The sequence below is a fragment of the Puma concolor genome, chromosome A3, assembly GCF_028749965.1.
Source record: "Puma concolor isolate L17-30 chromosome A3, mPumCon1.1.hap2, whole genome shotgun sequence".
Taxonomy (NCBI): Eukaryota; Metazoa; Chordata; class Mammalia; order Carnivora; family Felidae; genus Puma; species Puma concolor.
In genome coordinates this window covers 48,578,706-48,584,035 of record NC_141669.1, presented here as the reverse complement: position 1 = coordinate 48,584,035, position 5,330 = coordinate 48,578,706, and the positions used below count along the sequence as shown (strand labels likewise).

General features: G+C 33.4%; 1 pseudogene; it reads left to right on the top strand.

Annotated features, from left to right (window-relative positions):
* The first annotated feature begins 3,865 nt into the window (after positions 1-3,865).
* On the top strand, positions 3,866-5,117 carry LOC112869462 (large ribosomal subunit protein uL6-like; annotated as a pseudogene).
* The last annotated feature ends 213 nt before the right edge of the window (positions 5,118-5,330 follow it).

The window sequence follows — 5,330 nt, the reverse complement described above, 5'->3', positions numbered from 1 at the left end:
GGTAAAAAAGGGCAGGAATATTATAAAGGATGAAGTAAAACTGTTAATATTTGTGGACACCATGATTATTTGTGTAGAAAACCCTATACAACCTATAAATAATTACAAGAACTGACAAGAAAATTATAGTTCCACAGGATTCAATATCAATATACAAAAATGTACTGTCTTTCTATAAACTAGCTAGAAAAAAAAGTTTAAAGTGGAATTTAAACATAATATAATTTATTTCAGGGAACCAAAGACTACTTTATATAAGTAAGTTATAGATTCAACACAATCCCAACCAAAATCCCAGTGGTTTTTCTTTTTTTCCAGTAAGTGAGAGCTGATTTTAGACTGGATATTTAAAAGATCTTGAATAATCAAAAAGATCTTGAGAAAGAACAAAGTTTGAGAACTTATACTACCTGACCTCAAAATTTGCTATAGTAAATAAAAGCAATGTGGTGTTTGAGTAAAGATTACAAGGTTTAATGACAAAGAAAAGAGAATGCAGTAATAGGCACTGATTTTTAACTAAGGCATGGAGTTAATATAATGAGAGAAGATTAAATGTTTTTACTAAATAATGCACAAAAAAACTAGATTAAAAAATAAAATCCAATTCTTTCCTCACAGACACAAAAGTTAATTTGAGATGGGTAATAGACTTAAATGTATGCCAGAGTTATAAAACTTCTAGATGAAAACATAGAACACCATGTTTGTCATTCAGGGGTAAGTAAGCAAAGATTTCTCAAATAACCATGAAAGAAAGGCATTAATAAATTATACTTCGCCAAAATGCTTTATTTTTCAAAAAAATGAATCAGGAAGCCACAAGACTTAAAAAAATCTTCTCGATAGTTATTTGACAAAGAACTCAAATCCAGATCATATAAAGAATTCCTAGGGGCACCTGGGTGGCTCAGTCTATTAAGCATCTGACTTACGCTCAGGTCATGATCTCACAGTTCCTGAGTTCCAGCTCCACGACAGGCTCTGTGCTGACAGCTCAGAGCCTGGAGCCTGCTACAGACTGTGTGTTTTCTCTCTCTGCCCTTCCCCAGCTCAAACTCTGTCTGTGTCTGTCTCTTTGTCTCTGAGAAATAAACAAACATTAAGAAAAAGAATTCCTAGAAATCAGCATATTATGGAAAACAATCCAAAAGACTCGAATGGACCTCAAAAGCATAGAGATATTATTAGTTGTCATAGAAATGCAAATTAAAACTACAATCAAATATTTAAGTATATAGTAAATCAAATCATTTGCAAATAAGTTGAAAAATAAAATAGAAAGCACTTTCCGACTCATTTTATAACAAAACCTGACAAATGCTTTGTAAGTAAAGAAATCACAGACTGATACTCCTCATGAATAAAGACACAGTAATTCTTAACAAATTGGTAGCACATTTAATAATATATAAAAGGGATAATATACCATGAACAAGAGGCATTCGTCCCAGGAATATGAAGCTAGTTTAACTTTTAAAAATCAAAGACATTACAAGGAAAAAAAAAGGAGTAAAAGACCATATGGGTATCAACATAGATGCAGATAAAGGATTTGACAAAACTCAGTATCCATGATAAATACTCTCAGAAAAATATGAATAGCATCAACCTGGTCAAGAGAATCTGTATGAAATATAGAGCAAACATGATACTTACTTCCTAAAATACTGGAAGCTTACACTTAGGATCAAGAACGTGGCAAACTCACTCTTACCACTTCTAATTAATATTGTGCTGAAGTCTCTAGGGTGATAAAGCAAAGGCAAAAAGGCATACAAATTGGAGAAAGAAGAACAAACTGTCTATATTTGCAGACTCTATGACCACATAGAAAATCCTAAGGGTCCAAAAAATTATCAGAATTAAGTGAATATAGTATGTGTACAACACACAGAAATCCATTGTATTTCTATATACTAGTAATAAGCAATTAGAAATAAAGCTTAAAGAAACAATGCAATTGTAATAACATATAAAATATGAAATACTTAGGAATAATTCTTTTAAATATGTATAATATATTTATACTGACTATCACAAAAGTTTGCTGAGCTAAATTAAAGAAGACACAAATAAATGGAAAGACATATGATATTTATTTATTGGAAGACTCTTGTTAAGGTGTTATTTTTTTGTTATTGCTAAGATGTCTTTCCAAACTGATCTATATATATGATGCAAGCTCAATAATAATCCTCGTGGAGATTTTCCATTTAAATTGCCAAGGTCTTACTAACATTTTATGGATGGATACAATTTAGAATAGCTAAAACAGTTTTGAGAAAGAAGAACAAAATCAGACACTTAACATTAACTGATTTAAAGGTATACTATAAATCTATGCTAAGCAAGGCAATGTGATTTTAGCAAAGGGTAGATATGTACACCAATGGAAGAGAAAAATGTCCCGAGTTAGTCCTACACATAAATTTGTTCATAGATATATGTAAAAACAACTTGGTGAGTAATTTCAAAATATGGTGTTGAAAGCTTGGCTATGAATATAGAACAAAATAACTTCAACTCTTAATACCATGCATAAAACTTAAAATGAATCATAGACCTAAACATAAAAACCAAAATAAATAATAAACAAACAAACAAATAAACAAACCTTTTGGAAGAAAACTTAGGAGAAAATCTTTGCCACTTAGCATAGGCAAAAATTTCTTAGGTAATATGAAAAAAGTATGAACCATAAAAAGTTAGTAAATTGTAATTTATCACAATTTAAACTTTAGTTCTTTCAAAAATACCATTAAGAAAATGAAATGATAAGCCATAGACTAGTAAGAAATATTTGCAACACACTTATTTGACAAAGATATTATATATAGATTTAATTTTTAAAAATTTCAATAATTAAAAGAATTTAAAAAATTTTTTAATATTTAGTTTTGAAAGAGAGCACAAGCAGAGGAAGGGCAAAGAGAGAGGGAGACACAGAACCTGAAGCAGGCTCCAGGCTCTGAGCTGTCAGCAGAGTCCCACGTGGAGCTTGAACTCATGAACTGTGAGATCATGACCTGAGCCAGTCAGATGCCCAACCAACTGAGCCACCCAGGCACCCCAAAAGATAGAATTTTTAAAAACAGCAAAATATTTTGAATGGACACTTCAAAAACGATATATAAATGGCCACTGAGCACATAAAAATACTCAACATCATTGATCATCCAAGAAATGTAAACTAAAATACTTTGAGATATCTCTACATGCTCTCTAAAGTAATTAAACACTGACAATGCCAACTGTTGGTGAGGATGTGTAGCAAATAGACTTTTCATTCATTGCCGGTAGGATTGTTAAACTGTCCAACCATTCTGGAAAGCAGTTTGACAGTTTTTTTTTTAAGTAAAGTCACACTACATCTATTATGTAACAGCAATTCCATGAATTTATCCAACAGAAAGGAAAATATATGTTCAAACGAAGACTCAATGGAATGTTCGTAGACGCTTTATTCATAATAACTAGGAACTAGAAATAAACCATCATCAATTTTGATGATTACCATCTTGATAATCATCAAGAATTGAACTGATGAATACATTGTGGTATATCTATATAATGGAATACCACATCAATTAAAGGGAACAGACTACTGGTTCTAATCAATATAATGAACCCAAAAAATTTCACATAGTGTATGATTCTATTTATATGATATTTTAGAAGGAGATCAATTAAGACAATTGGTGGTTGCTTGGGACTAAAGATGAAGAAAGTTTCCTGTAAAAGAGCACAAGGGAACTTTGCAGGGTGATAGAAGAATTCTATATCGTGTTTATGTTTGGGATTAAATGATTATATGCATTTGTCAAAACTCATCAGCTCTTTCCTAGCTTCATCTACTGGGAGAATGAAGACCATTCTTAGTAATCAGGTTGTCGACTTTCCAGAAAGTGTCGACATCACTGAAGGGATGTGCTGTTATTATGAACTTCCCCAGAGGAACCCTGCAAAGGGACTTCAATCACATCAATGTAGAACTCAGTCTCTTTGGAAAGAAAAAGAAGAGGCTTCGAGTTAACAAACGGTGGGAAGATTGAAAAGAACTGGCTACTGTTCACACTATCCGTGGTCATGTACAGAATGTGATTGGGGCACCCGGGTGGCTCAGTTAGTTGAGCATCTGACTGTTGTTTTCAGCTCAGGTCATGATCTCACAGTTTGTGGGATCGAGCCCCACATTGAGCTCTGTGCTGACAGCACCGAGCCTGCTCAAGATTCTCTCTCTCCCTCTCTCTCTCTGTCCCTTCCCTGGTCTCTCTCTTCTTTCTCAAAAAAACAAAACAAAACAAAAAAAACAACAACAAAAAAACAAACATTAAATAACAACAACAAAAATGTGACCAATGTTGTTATACTGAGTTTTCAATATAAGATGAGGTCTGTGTATGCTCACTTCACCATCAACATTGTTGTTCAATAGAGTGGTTTTCTTGTTGAAATCCAAAATTTCATGGGTGAAAAACAAATCTGCAGGGTTTGAATGAAGTCAGGTGTTGCTTGTTCATTATCTCAAGCCCAGAAAGATGAGTTAATTATTTTTTATCTTTATTTATTTATTTTTGAGAGAGAGAGAGAGAGAGAGAGTGAGAGAGAGAGACAGAGTGTGAGCAGGGGAGGGGCAGAGAGAGAGGGAGACACAGAATCCAAAGCAAGCTCCAGGCTCTGAGTAGTTAGCACAGAGCCTGATGCGGGACTCAAACTCACGAACTGCAAGATCATGACATGAGCTGAAGTTGGATGCTTAACTGACTGAGCCACCCAGGCACTCCAACATGAGTTAATTCTTGAAGGACATGATACTGACCTTGTATCAAACTGAGCAACTTTGATTCAGCAAGTACAACAGTTAAAAATAAGGATATCAGGAAATTTTGGGATGGTATCTATGTTTTTGAAAAAGCAACAGTTCAGCACGCTGATGAGTAAGATCTAAGTTGTCCAGCTACAGAGATAGCAAGGTGCCAGATGATTTTTCAGACTAATTTGTGATAATTTAAAGAATTTAAAGCAATGAAAGTTATATTGATTTTTGGGGGGGGGGGGAACCTTATCAAACCCTACATTTACATATATTCATTTTATGTTTATACAAATTATACCTCAATAAATTTGATTTTAAAATATGTACATGTCTTGACTCCCTGAGATCAGTCTTAATCTTGACCAGTCTTGACCGGTTTTCACCAGTCTTAATCTTCTGTCACCCCTTTTCTGTTTCTGAATTATGCATGTTCTAATAATCTCTCAGATTCTTCAATACATTTCCATCTTTGAAACTTTGATTTATTTCTGTCTGCAGTCACTGATCATTC